The 25,356-nt window shown below is 36.9% G+C and overlaps 1 protein-coding gene across 2 annotated transcripts in view; it reads right to left on the bottom strand.

Moving 5' to 3' along the window:
- LOC131362195 (cadherin-22-like) overlaps nt 1-25,356 on the bottom strand; it is a 203,085-nt gene that overhangs the window by 116,002 nt on the left and 61,727 nt on the right. Inside the window, exon 2 of one of the 2 annotated variants that reach the window (XM_058404039.1) lies at nt 24,294-24,487. The gene's annotated coding sequence lies outside the window, so the exon portion shown is untranslated. The remainder of the gene's footprint in view (nt 1-24,293; nt 24,488-25,356) is intronic. The other variant, XM_058404040.1, reaches the window with a different exon arrangement.

The following is a 25,356-nucleotide window of genomic DNA, read 5'->3' as shown; positions in this document are numbered from 1 at the left end:
CAAGATTCAAATTTAAGGGGTGGTGGGGGTTAACAAGACATCAGCCGGATTTGATATAAATGTAAGGCCTCGCTTTCTCCATGCAAAGCGTTATTGGCAAGCCTGGGTTGCTCATTCGTGACCTATTAGGTCGCAGATTGATTAAAAAACATGGCTGCTACTTCTTATCAGTTGTTAGTCTGAGAGCAGATGCCATGACAGCTTGTATCCATGGGCTGAGAAGAGACAGATCACCAGAGAATGATGGGCTTAGGGCCAGAGCCAGAGACTGACAGCCTTTCAGTCAAGCTTCCTCATCTCCTCTCTCCTCTATCTCCCTGTATCTTGATGTCTTGCACTCTGCAGGCTACTTTTCAACCTGGTCGGCATCCATCTATTTAATGTGAGTAACAGGATGTCTATGGGCCAGGTGTACTTTTCTCTGTCCAACAGGAAAAAGCATGGCACTATTGCAAAGATTTTATTTTACTCCCTACTCGCTGTGGGAACAACCGTTCAGAAACAGATTTTTGAAAGAGATTAAAAGTTTTTTTTTTTTTTCCAGTGGTTTACTAGTCTCTAGCTGAATTCTCATCAGTGTCCTTTTCTTGACTTCTGTGATTCACCTCATCCCTGCTTGCTTGCGTCATCCTGTTTGGGCTGTAAATAACTTTTAGGTTGTCTTAATAAACACATTAAGCACATGTAGAGTGCTGCTAGAAGGTTTGTGAACCCTTTACAATTTTCTGTATTTTTGCATAAATTCAATCTGAAATGTGATCAGATCTTAATCAAGTTCTAATCATATCTAAAGAGATCCCAAGTAAACAAATGGCACAAAAACATTATGGTTTTGAGGTTGGGTGTTTCAATCAAGGGCATGGCAATCAGGAGTAAGTTTTAGAAGGGCCTCTCAAATTTTTGGGGCTTTACCCCACTGTGAGGCAGATGATTCAAACGATTAATTTACCATTCAGTTCAGAATCACTGTTACTCCCCCAAGGCGTGGGAGTCACTCCAAGGGCACAGCAAATAATAATAATAATAATAATAATAATAATAATAATAATAATAATAATAATAGCATCTAAGACATCAAAGGACTACAGAAAACTCTTGCATTGACTGATATTGAATCCACAATAGGCAAACAATGAACAAGAACTGTGCATGGCAAGATAGCAAGGAAGAAACCACCAACTCTTTAAAAAAGAGCACTGCTGTCCAGCTGAGGTTTGCACAAGACCATGGAAAAGATAGAAGTCTACTGAAACAATGTTCTCTGGACAGATAAAAACAAAAAAAAATTGGTTTAAATAAAAATAATTATTTTAAACATGAAGCATGGGGGTGGCAGAATCATGGTTTGGGGCTGCTTTGGTGCCTTAGGTGTGGGGCGGCTTGCCATTATTGATGGTCCCATTAATTCTGTACCAGCAAATTCTACAGGAAAATGTCATGGTATCTGTCCGTAAGCTAAAACTTAATTGCAGCAAGATAATGATCCTAAGCATGCAATTATGTCTACAAATGTAACATTTTGGAATGGACAATGGAAGAGCAGTTTTTTTCAGGATAGGCTCCAGGTTTCCCGTGACCCAGAAGGGTGCAGAGAATGGATGGATGGATGGATGGATGGATGGGTTCTTAATAGTTCTAAAACTTGGATAAAGATCTAATCACATTTATACAGAAATAAAGACACAACATTTTTTGCATCCTGTCTTTAACCAATAAACCTTGCCTTAATTGTTTTATTATGCTTTTAGATAACTACTAAATTATAACAAGGTTGGTTCATAGGAAGCTGATCACAACCAATCCAACTACACAGCATGTATGCACGGAAAGGCACCAAGCAAGAGTTCTGTGAAATCAGGTCAAAGGTTCTTGTAGAGACATGTAAAATCCAGACTGGGTGGAGATGCAGGCAAAACAGAATAAGAGACATGTTTGTCATCTATATTGCAGCAGGTGGAGAAAAGATATCATGTAGCTTTTACACATACATATACAATACATTATTAAATCCACATTAACACACATTAACTGGAAAAACTATTTTTATAGACAAAAGGTCTGCTTTACTTTCTTTAAGTAATTATAACTGCTTATTTAGCACGATTGTTCTACCTCCTTACTTTGCCCTAGCACGTGAAATAGTTTAAGTATAGCTTACAAAGAAATATGCAGTAAAAAAGTTACAACAAAGAGACTGAGATCAAATCTGCCCCATAGAAAACTAGATAAAATGGACTGTATAACCTGCATGACAATTAACCCTCAATAAACCATTCATTTGTAAAACTCTTTTTTGAGAAAACATTTGTAAAACTCAATTTGTAAAACTTTGTGTTATCATTTTTTGCCTCCAAGACAGCTAAGGAAATGTACATTTTTGTAACTGACCTACATTCAAAATTGTGCAGAGTATGGAGCAGTAGCTTTTAAGCCATTTGCCTCTAATATTAATAGGTATGACAATTGCCTATAGTTATGGGGAAAAATGGCACCTGGACTTGAAACAGCCATTAGAAAAATATTTTAAGGTCATCAAAAGTAGGTCATTATAACCAGGAAATGGAGTTAATATGAATTGATGTAGACAGGTAAAAGAAAATGGATTCCAGAAAAAAAATATGAAACATTGGAATGTGCATAAATGTTGGAAAATGTATGAATGAATGAATGAATGAATGAATGAATTAATTAATTAAATGTTAGTCAATCATTTGAAAACAAATGAAGACATCACATCACACAAAAGAAACTGCCAAATTCATCAACAGAGCCATTTAATCACTGGCTCCAGCATCTGCTGTTTTACTACTAACATATTAGTCAAACATTATTATCACTAGTATGCCTTACAGGCTGATAAAATGCAAGCTGCCAGAAGCCAAAAGTACTAAATATTTTTGTATATGTCAGTATGCATGCTATAGTAATCAGGCAATCAGCCCAGGTTTTTCGTAAAAAGCAAAAAAAGATTAGATTTGTCGTAAAAAATATTTTATTCCATATGTTTTAATGTGTGATGGATTGACATCCTGATCAGGGTGTCCCCCGTCCTGTGAGTCCCCTTAGACAGTCTCCATGATCCCCACAAACTTGTGTATGATAAGCACTACAGAAAATTTATAAATAGATAAATGAATGTGTTAATCTGTAAACAAAATAATAAAAAGTAATAATAGATAGATAGATAAATAAATAAATAAATAAATAAATAAATAAATAAATAAAAAGTAAATAAAAAGTAATAAATAAATCAACTAGATCAACTCTAGTGGACACATTAACTGTATATATTGTGTGTGTTACATCATCACACGTTACAGACCATCACATGTTCATTGTTGCCCTACAAATATGGCCGCCAACAACCCCTGCACTCCCATGCTGCCAGTCACCATCCTTCTGATTCTATGTGTTTAATTAGTATGTCCTCTTTAAAAGCACCTTTGTTAGCTGTATATTTGTTTATTATTTGTGAAGTATATTTTCAGATCTCTAATGTCTGTGAGGTTTACCGAGGCTGTGTACCCATTTTTTGGACTAAGCATATTCTGCTTTTTGACCATGACTTTGCCTAACCTGTTTGAAACCATTTTATATCCTGATTGACTTGTACCTGTTCTTGACCTTGTTCTCTGCCTAATGTATACTGGATTGCTTGCAATTTCCTAATTTCCAAAATGTTTCCTAAATTTGTTAAAGTGCTCCTATTTATGTGATGCTCCGAATAAATAACCTGCATCTGCATCCTATCTCCAAGTGTCTGTGTTTGTGACAGTGTGAAGCAGTGCCACACTTATGCAATTACACAGACATAATGCAGTTATGCAGTTAATGTAAATTCAGCACAAGAAGGTTTTTTAAACTACATGAATGATTTCATAATGGAATTTTGCTATTAGAAATGTTGTCAATCAGTTACATTTTGGATAATGCAGAAATCGAAAGCAGTGTTAAACTGAATTGCGGGAAGTGATGTGGTGGTGAAGAGTAAAGATTTACTGAACACACAACCATAACTAAAATATTTTATAGCCAATAACCATTTTGCAAGCAATGGGGAACATGGGAAAGGTGAGTAAACATTTTGTGAAAACTCATTTTTAAATATTGTTAGCAAACTTTGTGATTGAAAGCAGTGAACATAGTTAGGCAGTGTAGCTGTAGCTGTTATATTTCAGTGACTTAGTGGATCAGAGCCATTTCATCGAAACACTATATTCCTAAACGTACTGTTACAGATAAGAAATTGTTTACAATTGTGTCAGCAATGAAACGTATGCTAAATAAATTTGTGATTAATTAATTACTTTAGTAATTTACTTGAAGTAAATGAACAGTTTTTGTACTGAATATATGAGCCATATGAGTCATTGATATATCTGTAATATTAAAATATTGCAATATTTTTTTTAATGTCTGCTTCACCAGGGAGAACAGTGAGAAGGCTTTTCATTGAATTGTACTTATATATACTTTACTGGGATAATGACGGTAAAGTAGAATTAAATTTTACCCAAAGTTTGCGATAAAGTAGTCTTTGGTCCAAACTGGCCAGATTACTGTAAGAGTTCTGGATCCACTCCTGCACAAGTATTTAATGTCTCTCTGCTAAATTATGTAAAGCAAACAGCAAAACCATCAGTGTGCACACGTGCTTTGTTTCTTTATTTATATAATAAATGATAATTATGGGGCTTACATCCGACTGATGGAATTTGTATTGTCATTCTAAACACATAATAATTCAAAAAAAGATGCTTCCAATGAGTGTACTTGCACAATGAAACTCTGGTAAATAAATAAATAAAAAATAAATAAAGTTGGAATACTGAAGCAAGCACGCATTTGGAAAATCATTCCAGGCCTACAAACTGTTTACGCTTGGCAACCCAAACATTTGGAATACAAAGTCAATTAGGCAACATTAACCAAACACCTGGACTGGCATCAAATCCTGTGTTGTAGCATCACCCAATTCTTGCATTTGGCTGCAGATGGGAAGCTCTTGAGATAAGCTATTATGATCTGGAATGAGGAAATGCTTTAATGCAGGCCCTGTGCTGGAGACTCTCTCATCTTGGCAGAGTGGAGAGTTACGGGTGAGTGAGCCTCAGAGGGGAGTTGTGTGGATTGGCAAAGCCATGTCTCTGGTAATGGATAGAGCGTGGAGAGAGAGCATGTTGCCTCACATTAAGCTCTGCGTTTGCTTACAGGATGTAATGAGGGAAGACGTATATTGTCATTGCCTTAGAAGAGCAGGTTGTCTAATTATGCTAATTGCCGCCAGCTTCGCCCACTTCCCCTCTCCTTTCACTTATATGCTGGCTCTCTCGCCCTCGCTCTCTGATACAGCCTCTTGCCAACCGAGAAGTACTTAATGACAGATCTGCTCTTTTTAGTGCTCTCTCTCTTCCTCTTTAAGTCACCTTTCCTTGCCACTCCATCTCCCATTTGCTTTTGACATTTTACCTTTTCTACTACTGCCCACAGCTCTCACTCACTTTGTTTTCTCTCACTGGATTGTACACCATGCTGCCCACCCTGCACTCTGCCAGATGCACAATTATTCAATTGTTCATCTTATGGGCTGCTGGCACATGTGTGGCCCAAACAGCCAGTGGCCAATGATAGAAAGGGCAGAAGAGAAGAGTGAGTGAGTGAGTGAGTGAGTGAGAGAGAGAGAGAGAGAGAGAGAGAGAGAGATTGCTGGACACTTGACAGCTGGGAGCTATGTTACTTGGGATTGCATAGCTGTTCATGCCCAGTGACAATCCTCCAAGCCAAATTTAAACCTCAGAATGCAGGGTCAAAGTTCTCCAACAGAAGCATGAAGATGATCCAGACCAACAGACCTAGCAGAGGACATACCCATGAAGATTTGTGCTATGGCAATTAACCACAGCTTGCTATCTACAAGCCTCACACTGGCCATGCAAACAAGAAGAGTAGGTGTGGGAATATCAAAATTTCAATAAAGAAGAAGAAGAAAAAGATGAAGAAGAAGGTAAAAGTCTTAGGCTGGATGCGCACAGAACGCATCAACATCCTGGGAGTTGTTTGGTTACTTTTATTGATGGATGGATGTCTGAGCTGAAGACCTGCATAGTGATTAGCACTAACCGACTAAGTGCTAATATTGATGCACAACAGAAGTACAAACATCACAATCCAGCAGTGAAGGTTTATAGCCTACTAGCAAAACATGCTTTAAGAATTTATGTTTGATGATCACTTAAGAATGCATTTCATTATTCTGTGATTCTCTCTCTCTCTCTCTCTCTCTCTCTCTCTCTCTCACACACTCACAAAACACTATGTCTTGAAATTACTAGTGATATAAGAAACAATATCAACCAATATCTACCACAAAGTGTTTTGTTCTAACGCAAATAAGCGAGTAAGCACCTACGGTGTAAAGTGTTTACAGAGGCTTATTCTAAACTACTGAAAACTTGGGGACTACACTGTGAAAAAATAAACCAATCCAGAGCTACTGCCAAGACACGAGCATGAAAGGCTGCAGAATCAAAGCCATGAGATGAGCAACACCTCGCCTCTTCATCATAAATCTCCTAGAGTGGCATTTTGCCACCGACCATATTCTGCTATTCTCTGCTATCTCTTTTCTTCCTATCCAGTAACACCCCATCAACCCACACTCACCCCTCTACCAGACCACCCCCCACCCTGTCTCGAACATGGCTTTCCTGTTCAGAGCACTTAATTTTCTCTATGTCAGCGCCACAGCTGGAGCACTGGCTGGGCAGATCTGCGCATCCCTGCTGGGAGGCTCATTCAGCCAAAGGATTCCCATTAGGCCAGACGGTCATCACTGGGGCAAGCTCTACTCTAAGCTAACTCTACTAGAAAAAGGTTAGGGCAAAGTACGCTCACTTCAGAGGACAAAGCTCAGGCCAATGCATTGCGCTCCAGTTTTATATAACCAAAGAGTCTCAACATGTGAATTCTAGCAAAAATAAAATAATAAATATATAAAAACAGTCAATCAAAGCTCTGCTCACTGAATGAGTATATTATATATATATATGATGATAAGCAAATTTGCAATGTGACCAGTGACCTGTCCAGGATCCAGTAGAGCTTCAGCTGACACAGTTAAACTGGATATTGAGAAAAGTTGTTTTTAATACAACGATACAAAACAATGCTACACTCATACTGCCATATACACATACTGCCATATACACACAATGTCCACTATATCAGGTCTCATTCACCACAGAATGGTATGGAAAACAAAAAACATGCTTTGAACAGAGGGTCAGCAAGCTGAAACACATTTTTGAGGAGGTTTTGAAATTTTAGTCAGTCTGTGCCCATGACAGCTTAGATTCCTACAGAAATAAAAGACTAGAACCAAGTTTTGTCTTCTGCTATTCAAGGTTTGATGTGTTGTGCATGCTGAGATGCTTTTCTGCTCACTAGTTACTATAGACTTCCTGGAAGCTAGAAGCTGGCTATTTTCCTCTGACCTTTCTTATCACTCACTCAGTGTTTTATTTTATTTATTTATTTATTTTTTGGTGTGAACTCTAAAGACTGCTGTGTGTGAAAATCCCAGGAGATCAGCAATCTATCATACCGACTACCATGCTATAATGAAAGTCACACTTTTTCTTCATTATGATGTCTCATGTCTTGACCTGTATCTGTAGGATTTCTTTTTTGTTTTCATTCTGCTACTGCCACATGATTGGCTAAGTAGATACCATCATGAATCTGGAGGTGTACAGGAGTTCATAATAAAATGGATGGTGAATGTACATTATTGCTAAGTTCATGTGCATTTTTAAAATAGATTTTTATAATTACTAACAAGCATTTTTCAGTCAAAGTTCAGTGTCAAAAAAATCATGCATAGCTCTATGTGGAACATTTTCAGATTCAAATTCATATTTTATTGGTCACATATAAAATCATACACAGTACGTCATGTAGTGAAATGCTTTTTACGACTGTCTTACTTAAAAAAAAAAATTCAAAGTGGACATGAAAAATAGGGGATATAGTTAAGAATATACAGGGAAAAGTAGGGAAAATTAAATGGTAGAAATCACAAACGAAAATATGTGTCAAATATGCATATGCAAATATATGTCTATGTATGTATGTATGTATATATATATATATAGTATCAATATAGCAGTAAATATTATAAATAATGAAAAATAAAATAAAATAAAAATAATAATAATAAAAATTGTAATATAATATATAATGTATACAAATATAAAACTGCTATATAAACTAAAAATAAAAAAAAACAAATATAAAAACAAAAATATAATACACTAATCTAATACAGTACAATATAGTATTTATATAGTATATGTGAAAAATAGAGCAATATAAATAAATATGTGTAGACTCTATAATATATAGAAGGTATATGCATATATGTAGATAAAATGGTCAACTTTGAAATGGTGTAGCAAATGAATACAGTATGTACAGTGTGCGTATGTAGATAAATATATAAATATATTTGTAGATGTATATATAAGGCAAATGTAAATGTCCAATTGAACAGGGAGTAAAGTGTCAGTGCAGTGTGCACACAAAGATGTACAGAAAAGATGTACAGTGAGAGTGTTACTGTGTGTACAGAGTAGTGCAGAGTACAAAGTAGTGCAATTATTGCATGTGCATCAATCAGCTGAGGTAGAATGTTATGTCGTGTGGGGTAAGTCCAGAAAGTCCAGATTCTAGGTGTACTGGTTGAGGGCCCGAATGGCCTGCGGGAAGAAGCTCCTCCTCATTCTCTCTCTCTGTTCGCCTTCAAGGAATGGAAACGTTTCCCTGACCTCAACAGAGAGAAGAGTCCATTGTTGGGTTGGCTGAGGTCCTTCATTATCTTCCTGGCCTTGGTCCAGCACCTCTTGCTGTATATAGTGTCCAGGTCAGGAAGCTCGGTGCGGATGGTACGCTCGGCTAATCGTACCACCCTCTGGAGAGCTTGCCTGTCCTGTTTGGTGCTGTTTCCAAACCAGGCTGTGATACTTCCCGTCAGGATGCTTTCAATGGTGCAGGTGTAGAATGTCTTTAGCACCTTTGAGGGCAGTTTAAAGTCCTTCAGGCGTCTGAGATGATAAAGACGCTGCCGGGCCTTCTTCACCAGGGTGTTGATGTGACAGGACCATGTCAGGTCCTGCGTGATGTAAACACCTAGGTACCAGAAACTGTCCGCTCTCTCCACTGGGGTCCCGTTGATAGTGATTTTGCATTGTTTTAAGATAACAGGTGTGTCTTGCACACACTTTTTACTTGTTTTCTACCACAATATAAACTATATGGATAAAATCATGTAGACATCTGACAATCACAGCCATAAGCACACAACTGTCTAGAACAGGGGTGTCCATTCTTATCCACAATTGTCGGGTGCAGTTTTTCAAACCAATCAAGCAGAAGCCACACCTGATTCAACCTGTTTAAACAGGTGATCTTGGCTTTCACTTGACTCAGACGTGGCTTCTCTGTGGTTGGAATGAAAACCTGCACCCACCTCGGCCCTTTCTGGATAAGATTGGACACCTCTGGTCTAGAATGTCTTTGTGTGCTCTAGCATGAAGAAATCCCCTTTTCAGGAACTATGGGTCCCAAACCTGTTACAGCTTCACAATGCATAAACTCTGATTTGTAAAGAGGGGGGAATATATCTGGAATGGGATATTTAAAAAGGTCTGATATTCTGGTGGGCTGATGTTCACATTCTTTTGGCTATGTAGTGCCTCAACAGCTATATACTCAGAAGCTTTCTAAACCAAATAAATACAAGGTTGGAAGTCATAGTGATTGCAGTTAGCTAAATAAGAAATACTATTTCTAATTAAATAAAAAAAACTAAAAAGGGTTTCAGTGAATATACTGTGATTACATACCTTGTCATGCTCCTGTGTGATAGTATATTTATATTTGTTGCATATTTATTTTTTTAGTTTCTTAGTACATTTCGTAGTTGTTGCAGTGCATTTTGCTCATTTAGTGAACTGATGTGATAAGCTGTGTGTTTGTACTAAAAAGAGGTATGCAGAGTTATGAACAAACGTGAACAAAGGTTTAAAAATAAGAATAAATCTGTCTAATATTGTAAAAGGGTCGTAAATATTGGACCACGCAGATGCAGTATACAGAAATCTCTGCACTTACATAACTGTCTTTATACTGTTTAGTATTTTGTGTTCAGGGTCATAAAAGCTGTGTGAAAATATGATTGTATTTTCTATTAAAATGTGTTCTTTTATAAGACTAAGAATAATAAGATTTTACCTTGTACCAGTTTATTTACAAGATTATTTTAACTCAAAATGCACCATACTGTATCGTTTTAGCATAAACAAACTAAACCAATATTTAATAATCATTATTATTATTAAACTAATCTTAATAAAATAATGATGGACCTTTTTTATTTTGAAGCTTTTTATAAAATATTTTTAAATAAAATATTTTACTTTTATTTTTGTACAAAAATTCAAACCATGCAAACCTTCTTGCCATCTTTTATGTTTTGCTTTCTGAGTTTAGTTTTTTTTTTTTGTAACTTGGTAGCAAAGCAAATACAGGGCTTTATAAAAAATGTATATGTTCTATGGGGGTAACATGAGTTGTAATTCTAATCCAGTATAAATCTATGTAGTTAAAGTGTACTAGATATTACAGTGTAAGTCTCTGTCCCACTTTCTCTTATGTAAGCCACACTGTCCTGTTTAGCTCCACTGAAATCCGAGAATGTCATAAAGCACTGTAATTAATATTAAACGCTATGTAATAGGACATTACCAGTGAGTCTGCATGATGACCTTCCATCGCCTTAACATCGCAGCGATCCATTACATAAATCACCTACCAAGTGATGGTGCCCTGTATATCCATAGCCCCTTTTTCACAAGTGTTATCCACATGAGAGACCCCAGAGCATGCTGTGTGTTTTCTTTTTTTGTCCCTATCCAGCATTTTCAAACCCTATAAATATTTTGACAGCACCAACCTGCTTCTAACAAGACCCTTTGGACTTTGCAGGAATGTTGAGATTGCAGGCATCCCTTAAAAACCCACAAGTCCCCTGCAGAAATTGGAAAGCAAAAAAATGTACAGATATTGTACAATCTAAGATAAATATTTCTGTCCAAATCTGTATTTTCAAAGAAATCATTAATATGTTTCTGACTCGGTCAAGGCCCAAGGCTGCCTCTAAGAAAAGGCAATATGACCCAGTCAGTTTGTTGGTAACCTATTTCAAGATCATACTGAAGGCTCACAGGAAAACATCCTGTCAGTTATGTGTTTATAAGTAAGGCAATACGCAGGAGGTGGAACGCTGTCATAGGTAAATTAGCACCAAAGAGGAAGCTCCAATAATGAATGCAGACTTGTTGCTATTCTCAAGATGATTATTATCCAATAACAACACATCCTGTTGACGTCTTATAAGGAATTTGCCTACACAATTTATATAACAAGTTAGCAATGAAAACATCAGTCCTTTCAACTCTACTTTTAAACTACATTTAACGTTGTTAAAACATCCACGATAGGCCTTTTTCTGATATCACTTCCAACAAAGTAGCTATAAACAGCTGTTTCCTCACCAGTTTCTTCATTTTCTCAAACATACGTTGTTACAGAGAATTCAGAAAGTGCAAAATCCCGTCCTGATGATAGAAAACCCAAAATTACAGCTTGACCTTTGAACTTTAAAAAGTGCTGACACACGGAACTATCCTCTTGTTACGGAAAAGTTCACCATATAAATGGTTATAAGTTTTTCTCCTTTAAATAACGACTTCAACCAGTCAGTTACTACTTTAACCAGGGACCCTTGAGCTGTGAGGAGGTGATGATATCCACTGGCTTTTAATTCCTTAGATTGTCAAGCATCAGCTGTACAAGTTATTATAGAAATGACTATTAGACTGTTAAACACTAGATTAATCTAATATTCAAATAATATAGTATATTATCATTCTATAACATACACTATTATAATATTAACATTAATATTTTAATAATATTCTAATAAATATATTAGAAAATATTTCTAATGATCTAATATTAATACTATTAGAACACAGCCATTTAATACAAATCTGTAATTTACTTTATAGTTGGCATTCCTATCAGACCTGTGCCGTTACAGAAAAATAATGAACACCTTCTGACCCATAAGATTTGCGAATTCAACAACGTTGTGGTATAAAACACTATAACCTAGTGTTCTTTTAATCCCCTGGGCTATATGGGTCATATCAAAAAGAGCAGGATACAGATGGCAACAAGGCCAAATGCAACGTCTACGCTCAGAATGCCTGCATCAGATAAGGGCGCATCTGGTCTGTGAAAGTTTGTCATCTTTATGACCTCTCAATATGATGACAAATCCAAAACAAAGCTGCAGTGTCGCCACTCTGGCATATACTTTGTTTCATTAACAGCACACCTTCTGTCGAGGCCATGGAGCACTAGGTTTTCATTTACCCCTTGGTCTCTCGTATGTGCCACACTGTTGTAACATTAATTAATAACTTCCTGATCTGCCTGAGTAGATATCGTCTCTCTTAAATGCCGAATAGCACTGTCCATCCATGCGGCGCACGCACTGTAGCCTCCGTTCTCCAACACTGACTGACATGCACATTACCCTTGTCATGATTACAAAATTGCCTAATAAATCTATTTGCAGGCATTCTCCCCAGGGCTGGAAATATACAGGCTCTCAACAGCGGTAAGTGGAAATAAATAAATAACAAGAAAGCTGGGGTGAAGAGCAGTTATAGATTATAGATGGACGAGCAAGAGAGGTTCATGGACTCCACCATCTATAACACATTTCCAACCATGTAGACATTATGCTTCCATGTTTTATTCTTAACAGTGAAGACAGACTTTGTGTACGATCGATTGCATATCATGCAGAATATATTCATTGCAGGTATATAATATATAGACAGGAAACAGGAGGCATGCGCATGCTATTTTGCAGTTTTGTTTCTTTTCCGCTTACATGATTTATATTCTTATACATAACACATATTGTTATCTTTTTTGTCCCTCAATGTGCAGAAAAACAATCTCATAAATCAGGCCTTTCACATCATAAATTACTTTTGAGCCTCCACGTGTGGAAGCTCCTACTAGAAACCACACACCCTAACAAGCAATGTGGGACAAATAGCAGCACTGTTATAAAATAGTAACTCTGCCCTGAATACACAATTAGCTCTCCATCGTTCACTATCTCCCTCCATCTCCTTTCTCACCTTAAAAGATCTACTATGCAATGTCAGCAACAGCTTATTTAAACGATGCTGACCAACATACTCTTTCCTGGCTTTTAGTATAAAAAAGAAAGACAAAACTTGTTTAAACGCATGCACCAGCACCTCTTGAACCTTGAGAGCTATAAATCCTGACTTTGGGTAATGCTGGCATCTTGAGGCATGCTGTTGGAGTATTTGTTTTGTCAGGTAAAGGATGGCAGTGTAGTGGTGTGCAATATTACAGGGTGGCAGTGTGTCAAACCCATAGGCACTGTCAGAACAAGAAAGGTGAGAGGTACACAAAGCAGCCTCTGGGTGGATATATATAACAGAGCATGTTCAGTCGGGGACACTGAAATGAATCAACTGTAGAGCTGAGGATGACGTCCATGTCTTTGCAGGTTCCTTGTATTTCCGATTTGTTACACACCTGGATGCCTTTCTTGTCATGTTTGCAGTATACCATTTACAGCGTTTCAGGTTTCACAGCTACTTTCTACCAAGCATGAGACTATATGCCTCTCAGATGTAGTGTTTGTATTTTGTTAAATTAAAAATGTAAAATTTACAAAAACCCTGCTGTTCAGAACGATGATCAGTATAAAATCAACTTTGTGTATGAATGATTATTATTTCCTGGCCAATGAATAAAACACAACATGGTGATTTGCTTCAACTAACATGGAATGCTTTAAGTTCTTTCTTATGACAGAATATCCTGAAGTGTTTTCCTCTTATACTCCAGCCATTTACAAATGATTTTTTTTTTTGTAATAAATGCCATTTTGTACTTTTATCTGTTAACAGTAAAAATGTTGTTGTACAAAACAAGTTATCGCTATTATTATAGCAGCTGCAAACAGATATTCCTTCACCTTCACCTCTGTCTTTTTCTCGTTCTCTAAAAAAATAAATAAATAAATAAAAACAGAAATTGTAAAGAGCTCTGTCTTCCTATGCTGGGAAACTTACTGACCTTTACAAAGCACTGACACCTGAAACTCCTTCCATAAATTCTAAAAAATCTTGCATTCCATAAATGCTTTACAAAAACCTTCACCACATGGACAATTCTACATTTTTCTGTTAAATAAATGTTTTTAATCAGTTTATTGTTAGCCTTAGAAAGACTCAGGAATTAGAATGTGTGCATTAATATAAACCTGTCTTCAGAGCTGTGCTTTTCTAGAAAACTAGACTAGGAGACTGCTGTTATAGAAAACTAGATCAGATTTGAGACAGCGCTGTGGTTTGTTCTAAAATATCTACAGTATGTTTACATATGTTGATTGTTTTCCTTTATATATACTATTATAGTACTGCAAGGCATGGAATAGAAGACTATTTGAAGCTTGACTATTAGAACCTTACTTAGTCACTGGAAATATGTGAATGTACAGTACACACACCTACAGAGAGGTACAGATGTTTCAGTATAACAATACGTTGGTACTAAAGTCCATAAAAATACATAGGTGCAATATTCACCATCTATATGAACCAACAAACTCAAACATACCAACATTCATGCAAACACACATCATATTACATGCTAAATAAGACATATTTTTACACACACACACACACACACACACACACACACAAGCGCAGACGCAACACAATTGGATTCCACACTCGAGCGCGCCAAATCATAGAGCTGAACATTGAGAGTCTTGCGACCCGCTGGGACAATGACAGAGTAATCTTTGCACGCAGAAGACCTCTGCGCTACACACGATGAACTACTATTACACCGAGCACTGTCATTATTTCAGTATTACTACTATTATTACCATCATAAACAGCATTACAGGCATCATTAGACCTCCCTCAGTGTGCTCAAATGGCACCTCTGGACCTGTAGATTTCAATTCAGCAGCAGGATGATTCACACAGCTGTATGGGACCGTCAAACTGCTGGATAACAATAAGACTGCTACATGTTGCTTTCTGATGCTATGCTTGATGGAGATATTTTTTCTCCCACAATGTTACTACATTACTGCAAAGAATGACAGTGGTAAAACCAGGTCAGGTCAAAACCATTAGCTCAATTATGTTTAATAACCAAATGACTGAAATTGTTAACTTGAATTCTATCAATCTAATACATGATTACCCCATTAGACTGAATATGTTCTAGTTATACAAGGCTGTTTTTAGTTTTTGTGGCTGACTGTCCACTTTTTTCGGAACATCAGTAAACCAGCACATCCATCAGCCAGTCATGTGGAGCAGCAGCACAATGATTAAACTCATGCAGATATAGGGCAAGAGCTTGTGTTAATGTTCAAGCACCAGAAAGAAAAAAAAGTATGATCTCTGTGACTTTAAATGTGGCATGGAATGTTAGTACACGAAAGGCTGGTTTCAGTATTTCAGAAACTGCTGATTTCCTGGGATTTTCACACACAAGTCTCTAGAGTTTACACAGAATGATGCAAAAAACAAAACAAAAAACATTCTATATGCAGAGGTTCTAAAGGCTGCATGACTTGTTGATGAGAGAGATCAAGGAGAATGGGGATGACTACACTGGTTTGAGCTGACAGGAATTATATGGTAACTTAAATAAAAGCTCTTTATAACCATGTAGAGCAGAAAAGCATCTCGGAACACACAACATATTAAACCTTGAGCTGGATGAGCTACAACAGCAAAAGACCACATCAGGATCACCTCCTGTCAGCAAAGGACAAGAATCTAAGGCTACATTTGGCACAGGCCCACCCAAACGGTATAATTTGGAGAAAAAAAACCTAAAATCTGTTAATTAAAAACTTCAAAAAAGTTTATAATTAAATCAAAAGTTTAATTGAAATTTAATTAAAAAAAAAAAACTCTGCTGAATATGTTTAAACAGATATTCATTGTTTGATATTTGTTATTTTTACATTTAGTAATGCAGGTATTGACCACTGGGGGAAAGAAAAAAATTACAGTTACAGTCCCAAAAAACTCACATCCCCACAACTACGCTACACATTTTTAAATACTATCATTAACATCTACTATGACTGCTATGACTACAGACATAGTCATTTCTGGTGTTTTGTGGAGTGTGAAAGTATGATTCATGCAGCATTTATGGAAAATGCTGCATGAAAAGAAGTATATGAGAAAAACAGACATAATACAGCTCAATTTTTGGCATCCAGATCATCTTATCTGCTGTTAACAAATAGCTTTAAGTGGATTTTTTCTGGAACAAGAACAAAAGCAACACCAAAGAACAGTATAAAAATACACAGAATGGTATGGGGTTGGGGTTGATTTCATTCTAATCCAGAAGGTCATTTCCCACAGACTGACAGCCATCAATAGCCACCTGAAGGGTTTACCTTTAGTGGTGCTCTGCCTGTTTAGAGTTTGTTTAGATGTAAAGGTGCACAGGAAATATAACAGCAGGTATAATAAACATAAAATGTAAAAAACAAAAAAAAAGGCAGCTTACCAACTCAATCATTGATTTTTCTATATGCCTTCAGAGAAAAAACTAGAAGTAAATAAACTAAGCAGACATTGTTCAATGAAACTAATTACACAGAGGCAGAACTGTAAATTCTGTGTGGTCTGAATGGAAAATCTGATGAAGAGCAAGTGCAGCATTTCTGTTCACCTTACTTCTATTTATAAGAAAAACAGGATGATAACCCGACCTAAAATCACCTGGCATTCATGAATGGTGCTACATATCTATTTATCAATGTGTATGTTTCCATCTGTATGCAAAGCCTTATGATATAAGGTTCAATCAAAGTGGTTTCATAATAGAAATGTTGAGATTCATATCTTGAATATTTAGCTGTACATGTCTTCACATATTCTTGATTTCACAGGTTACACATATAGAAAGTTTATGCATGCTTCCTACATGTCTCACACCAATGAATTCCAACCAAAATTTCTAAATTTAAGGCATGCCATTCAAACATTTCTACATTTCACATTCTACTATCTGAATATCTGAAACAAATATTTTATAAGCTGCCTGACAGAGCTGCCGGCTGAGGAGCACTCTTTAACAAGCATTGTTTTGTTTGGAGAACATCACTTCATTTTGTTGACCAGAAATCCTTTGAGATCTCTAGTAAGCACAATCAATATGCTACAAACTCATCTTGGAAGAAGAAGAAGCCCAAATTGCAATTTGTAGCTGACTGTTACCTTTTGGAAGGGGCCATCAATGTGAAGAGAGAACAAGCTGATTAGAATCAATTCTGTCAATCAAGAGGAAAACAAAGACGACTAAACGCTATAGCGTTTTATTTCTAAAGTTCTGAAGGAGCAATTTACATGTGGTCACAATGATAGAATATTTGGAGAAGCATATATTTTATCTTTTTTTTTTTTTTTTTACCAAGAAATTCACTTTTCATTCATCACATGTATGATGCAGCAGGTCATAGAGACGACAGTTATAGATGGAGAAAGGAAGAATGGAGGAGGAAGATATAGAGGAGAGGACAATTATGAAGCATGCAGCAGCCTCTATGTCACCTCCATTCATTTTTCTTAATTACCAGGAAAAAATCTCCTCTTCTCTGCTTCATTAGCTCCTTTGTTGAGCAGTTACTGGTGTCAGGGAGAAGATGGAGGGATTCACCAGCAGAGAGACTGGGGTAAATATAATAAATTTACAGAAATTGTTGGCCTCTCTAAAAGATTCAAGTTCTTTGCTGGATGAGAGAATAGGAGGATATCAAAGGTCTAATATGGATGGAACAATGATGTCTGGCCATGCTATTTGATTGGAGGGCTAAATTCTAATATTTGTCCATAGCTCGGCAATTAATCTATTAGACGTGGGGAATGTATTATATTATGACATTTATTTGATGGCACAATAAGAATTATGTAAACTATTACACACACTTTTGTGAATTAATACACAAATTTTTGAATAAACGCCAGTAATGGCACCATGCCTTGATTCCTTCACACACTGAACACAGTAATAAGAAAAGTTCTTCCTTCCAGTATTAACAAAAATTCTAAATTTATCTCTTATTAACTGTTGTCATCTGTTCTTTTGTGTAATTATTTAGCCTGTCTACTTTTCCCCTCCAAATTTTAACTTTAAACCCGCAAATGTATTTCAGATCTTCTGCTGATGACATGTTATTGATGTGTCAGAGAAATATATGTGAAATGAAAAATGTCAGCGCAAAAGAACAGTAAAACCCTGGGACATTTCACACTGTGTAATCAGCTGACATGCCTGTCAGTGCTAGACTTCAAGAATCTACAGTCTGGGCTGGAAAGAACTCAGACCCAGCCTCGCTTCTTTATTCCATTCTGTGACTTTTTCTAATGAACACTGGTGCTGCTGTTGTGCTTGGTTCCACAAAAATCCCGAATAATCCACCTTAAGAAAATTGCTAACAATGTTAATGTCAAACATGACACCTTATAGTGATGTATTTTTATCTTTGAAAGACTTGGCACTGCTAGCCTGTTTATGCTAGATCACCATGCTAGTGGTACATATGTGTTATATTCCTTCAAATCACTAGAACTGGACCTCGACTGCCTCCATATCTCATATAAAAGATGCAGACCTACACTTCTCAACTGTAATTCTTCGACCATTATCTTGTTTGCCCTTATTCTGCCCACTTCAAATCCTCCACACACTTGAGTAGGTCCTGGCCTCTGGAGCACCACCTTCTTGACTAATACAGGCACTCAAAATCACTATCAAACTACAAAAGTGAGGGATTGTCAGAAGCTCTCAGGAGCCAGGAGCAATGACAAACAAGCCTCTGCTGGTGCCTCACAGTCTGCCACCACAATGTTTGAAGATTCCTGGGGCTTTGTTCCTATTTTCTTTTTTTAATTAGAGTATATATAAGACTTAATGTTTTATTAGTGGTTATTTGGTAGTAGTGATCTAGAATCAGTATATACAATATGGGATTTTCTCTATTAAACTGTGGATAACAACCTGTGAAACTCCATTGGCCTGCACCTCAGTTTTTTGTAGCTGCATCTGCCTGCCTGCTTTATTTTTACTTCAGCTGCACAGACTTCCATGCTTTAAAGGATAATTAATACAATTATTAAACTGTATTTTCAGATTTTACATAGCTTACATGACCCAAACCTGACCCAACATACCTAGCAGTTACTGCCTGCTTGTCTAATTAGGAACACTTCTATAGTACAAACTGTGACCATTAAAGGCCATCAAAATAATGGTTGGTAGACTCAGTACCCTTTACCCTGGTTTTAGAAGGTTTTAGAAATGTCAGGATGACAGCCTCATCAGTTCCAGTTTCAACACCTGAAGCCAGGCCTAGGCTGAATCCAGTGCTGGCACTAACTCTCTCCCAGTCAGAAAGCTACAAAATGGGACAGCTGTTTTTCATCATAGAAATGAGACTTTCTATGTACCTTGATTGCCAGTCTTAGGGTGTTTTCACACCTGGCTTGTTTGGAGCATTTGTATTAGAAGCTGGTGTGTTGTCTCCCTTGGTTAGGTTTGTTTACACAGGAATCACGGTCAGATCTGAACCAAAACAACTGGGTTAGACCAGTAAGACCACACTGTTTAGCTTGAAAACCAACAAACCAACCTCAATGGATGTTGGAGCACATAAGGAAACATGGGTTAATGTGTCTGATGGACCTTTGGTTATGAAGAATTCTGCAGGTGAGCATGACATTGCAATTCAAAAGCAAAGCACGCCTATTCATTTGAAAATGACGTATCACGTCTCTTCCCCGAAACAGGTGAACTGAAACAATGTTGTCCCGATGAAACCTTGATCTCCACAGAAACGAATGAATTATTAGACTAAAATAAGTTAATTAATTAATTAATGACTACTGCTAAAATGAAAGCCACAATAAGCTCGCAAAGCTGCTGACTATCCAACTTGATGGATGACTGCTATGAACAGAACACTGGAACATAAACAGACACACTCTGAAAAATGACCGAGGACAGATTACTCAGTTGCATGAATACATTTTGGAACACTCTGAAATTTTAACAGTGTGAAAATAAACCGAGCCAAAGAAAAAATGCAAATGTAACTATTATTTAATTAAAAAATTGAAGTCCCCTGTATTGGAACAATATCTACAGATCTGAAAGCACTCTCTCACACACACCTTGCAAAGTTTTTGTCATTGTGTTAACTCTGTACATTTGTGTTTAGACATTTTTCTTTATGGTGTTTATTCTATAGATCTCTCTGCACTGTTTGTTTCTGATTTTGACTTCTGGCTGCCTCGACTATGAGTTTGGTTCATGTGTTGGATTTGTTCAACAAATGGCTTCTGGTCTGCCAAGTTTGAACCCCAACAGTGATATAGTCCTCCATGGCCAGGAGCCAGAGCAAAAATTTCCATGCTGTCTGGGTTGGAGGGATGGCAAAAACTTTCCCCTATCCATCATGGAGAAACTGGCCAATTAAGGGTGTCTGTGAGCTTATATATGCTGAAGAGGGCAGATAGCACATCTGCCTAGTGTCCTATTACACCCTGTGACACAGCTTGAGAAGCGGTTAAATAGGCTTGGCTGAATTCATATTTCTCAGAGGAAACATATTTCAGTCTTCACCCTCTCCGGGTGGTATAGCTATCATATGAAAGGGAAGAGCTGGCTTGTGGTTGGGAATGACTTGCAATTGTATTAAAGCACTCTTTAAGAGGCAAATTATTTAATAATTGTTTCCTTAGTTTTAACAATTACATTAAAAATAAACAGTTTCTCTCCTGCTCATTGCTAGCTAGCTAATAAATATCTTAAACTCCGAGCTCCCATCAGTCTCATCAGTCCCTTGTGCAATTACAGACCAATATACTATTAGTTTCACTATATTTAACAAATAGTTTATGGTAGTTACTGAAATATAGTTATAGGATGGAAAACTGAATAATAAGCTGAATATTATTATTATTATTATTATTATTATTATTATTATTATTATTATTATTATTATTATTATTTGTAGTAGTAGTAGTAGTATATAATGAAGTGCTTGATATAATGAAGCAATTGCATGAGGTAAAATCAGCCCAACCACACAAACATTCTATACAAGCTAATTAAACAGTTATCTTAAACATTGGCAACTCAAGATGCAAAGCCTAAAAGGGTGAAAAACAAAACAAGTCGAGTTAAACAATGGAAGCCCAACACTTTTTTATAGGGAAACAAAGCTTTTAACAGAAACCCCAGGTTTTCCCTTAAATTCTGTGAAAAAATTAATCATGTTCCGATCCACAATTTCTAATTAAACATAAAGCCTTGAGGGATTCACAGGCCATCAAGCTCAACGTTATATGTTGTTTTACACCTTGACATCTGAGCAGAACTGCTGGTCAGCATGTCCTATATGAGCCAGAAATCCCTCTGCCATGGTACTGATGTCCCTGTCTGGTCCATTACACACTGATTTGTGTGTGTACCACATTCTCTGTGTACTGCATCTGAAAAGAGACACTCACTGTGCTGCTCTGTCTTGTTACATTAATCTTTACTGGGTCAAGGTGAAGCACATTACAACAGTGGCCGTTTACCCAATGAGCATGTCTAAAGGTTTGTCAGGGCGCTAATGCAATTTAAGACGCCTTCTCACTGAGCTCCACATCAGCGGCGACGCCCTCATAAAGAATTAAAGCCGACTGCCTCGGCACTTCATGGCTCCTGCAGGGATTTGACAAGCGGGCCACCTTAACAAAGGCATTAGCTTTCCAGGCACAAACAATTAACAAAGCAGTAACACTGACATGCAGGGAGACAGAAAGAGCAGATTAGCAGGATCAGTGCTCAACTTTTTTCTCTTGCACACTTTAGGCCACTGTAAGATTACGCACTGGAGCCTGTTGACATAATTGCTGTGATTCTTATAACTCTTGCTGATTTTATGCATTTGCTAGTTCATAAATGAAAGTAGTTTTATTGTCCCAGCCAAGGCTGAGTAGACTGAATGTTTCTTTTCAGCAGAGGAATGAAAAGCATGTAATGTGTAATGTATAGATGATGGAAATCATAGTGGTATTAAATTACAGACATGGGATAGAGGCATACTTATCTAGCATTTAAAGTTTCATTTAAGGTGTATTAATGTCCTAAGAGTTTAGGTAATTATTTGATACACTGGTGAGTGAGTGTATGCGTTGCTGTGTGGGTGTTTACATGGACACACTTATATATGTTAATGATGTTACAGCACAGCCTAGATTTTGAATATCAAAATAAAATAAACCACTGTTTGTAATGAACCTTGTTGGGGAAATAGGTAAATGGAAAAGAGAGAGAGAGAGAGAGAGAGAGAGAGAGACATTTCATTGGTACTTATGTATTAAGATAGAAAGAGTAAGCCAGCCCAGTCTATTGATCAAAGTGCAAAAAAGAATACCGTCCACCCCACTGTGAGCCTCATTATTAGACCTGCTGTGGCACAACTGAAGAAACGCTGCATTGAAAACAGCTTAGACCTGAATAATGTGGCAATGCATTAAATAAGACTCTAACTATTGCAATGTAAACTGTGATTGACTATCAAGCAGGTTTTCAAACCAATTAGCCCAGGGACAAACAAACACTTTTTATGGAGGAACACATGAATACCATTGCTTGAATTATGGGCTCTTTCTTGTTCTGCATTCCTAAATGCCATTCTCTAAGACTTCTTCTTCTTCTTTTTCACCTTCTTCTTCTTTTTCTTTTTCTTCTTCTTCTTCTTCTTCTTCTTCTTCTTGTAGGTATGATTGTCAACAACAACTGTGTTACCATGTTTGACTCACAATAGAAACTTTTGTTACCATGTTTGACTCACAGTAGAAACTTTTACAATCAATGAAGATCTTAAACAAGAGCTGTTATCTGAAGGAAAGGATTTTTAGTGAAATGCTTTAATGTGATAAATATGTAATGTCTAAATATATCAAAATTAAATGCATTAAAACAGAATAGTAAATTGTATTTATATTGGATGGCATGGTGGTGTGGCAGGAATCTTTTGCAACACAGTTTCAGGGTCTCCAATAATATCCTGTGTTCAGGTTTCCATCTGTGAGGAGTTTTTCTCTCTGTGTCTGGGTTGAGTGACTTCAGTAACTGTTTTGTCCTATTGGGATCCAGTGACAAATCAGTTACTCAAAACCAGTGGCGGGCCGTGCATTTCACACCTAGGCCTTCACTGGTGTCCTTCCTGAATTAATCCACCTCTATACCATCATTATGACGCCAACATGGGCGTCGCTAGGCCATTTTCTACTCAGCCCTCCTAAAATTCAGCGATTCTCCATAAACTGTACACAAATTGGTGATCTCCTCAGTCCCCTTTAAATTTTATATGGAAACGGCGGCAGATTTTGGCTCCCCCCCGTCTTTCAGCACGTTCTTCAATCCGCAGACCACGGCATCGCAGAGCGAGGATCAGAGGATGTGTGTGTGTGTGTGTGTGATCAGGAAGACTCGTATTTGGCTTGTTCAGTACTCAAATGTTATACACATCTATGCAATACAGTGGAATGCTGCAATATGTTTACCATCCTACCCTGTTAGTCAAACGTTTATTTTATTTCATTTATTTATTTATTTATTTATTACTATTATAACCTCATTGGGGGCTGAGCCCCCCTTAAATGAAAATTCTAGAATCACCCCTGGATGCCACGGCAATAGATACTAATCACCCGTTAAATAACAAAGTAAAAAAGAAATTAGTCTACAGTATTTCACACCTCACAAGGAATAGTCAATTTTATTATGGTTACTTTTCTCAAAAAAAGACATTCTTGATGCCGTATGCAGCAAACTGCAATCTCGGGAGGACGCAGCATGATCAAATGAATGATCAAATGAACGAACAAACAAATGAACAAACCTTTTTATCTTCAGAGGGTTAAATGTGTATGACTCAATTTCCTAAAATCACAAACTTGTCAGAGAGAACAGTATCATTCCAAATCTCATATTACTCTAATTGCACAGTGTATTGAATTATTAGACAGCCAGATAGAGAAAAAAAACATATTCATGGTGCACTTTACCTAGAATCCAAAGCCAGGAGATTGTACACTTAGACTAGAGCCTACAAAGTGTCCAAGGATGAGCCAAGAAGGTGGCCAAGGAGAAAGCCTCAAACAGACTGCATGTACCTCATTCCCACTCTCTCTGTCCATGGACTGTAGAACCAACTGATAGCAGGGGTGGATGACATGGAAAAATCTCACCGATAGCTTTGCTGAAAGAAAAAAAAACAGAATATGTGGTTAATCAGATGAAAACATATGTATCGTTTACATAATAAGATAAGTTTATCAAAATGTGATTTCATTACTTACATTAAACTAAATTTAACCAAGTTTCCACCTGCTAGATTAAATTGAGCGTGATCCGTTCTCATATTATTAATGCAAACCAATCAATCACTGACAGGAATTATAACTATAGAATTAAACAAATACAATTAAAACACGTGCAGTAGAATAACACAGTGGCAATGTGGTAGTTTGCTGAAGCCATCGACCTGCTTTTGATCCTCGGTTGAGGTAAGAGCGCAGGGGGTTGATATTATTCAGGGTTTTGAAAATATACAATCAAATTGTGCTGGATGTGCGGAAACAAATTGTGTTAATGCAAGTCAATTCAATCATGTGGAACAGATGTATGCATTTGAATGAAGTGAATTCAAGGAGCTTTTTTTTTCACTAGAGAAACGGCAGAACTGAATGTTAGCACAGATAATAGTAGCATAAGAACATACAGTCAGCACAAGATCAATCGCAGCTTTGCTAAGAGTGCAAAAAATCATGCATTACAAAAGTGCCAGTATTATATGTATAGATGTCTGCTGAATATGGGTTGGACGAGCTCATACTCAACCAGTACTACACACACTCCTTTGGAACTGCCAGATATAAATGAATAAAAAGTGAACTATCCTGAGACAGTAATAATAGATAAGTACAAGTGATAGTGAAAGAATTAAAAAGAAAATAACACTGACTCAATTTTTCTTTTCTTTTTTTTTTTATTAACCGGAGGCCAAAAAAGGAATTTATGCCTGTTTTGGGGGTGCCAAAGTTCAGCATAATTTTTTTTTTCTCATGT

The sequence above is a fragment of the Hemibagrus wyckioides genome, linkage group LG11, assembly GCF_019097595.1.
Source record: "Hemibagrus wyckioides isolate EC202008001 linkage group LG11, SWU_Hwy_1.0, whole genome shotgun sequence".
NCBI classification, from domain to species: Eukaryota; Metazoa; Chordata; class Actinopteri; order Siluriformes; family Bagridae; genus Hemibagrus; species Hemibagrus wyckioides.
The sequence above is the reverse complement of the archived record's forward strand: the minus strand, read 5'-3'. Positions and strand labels throughout refer to the sequence as shown.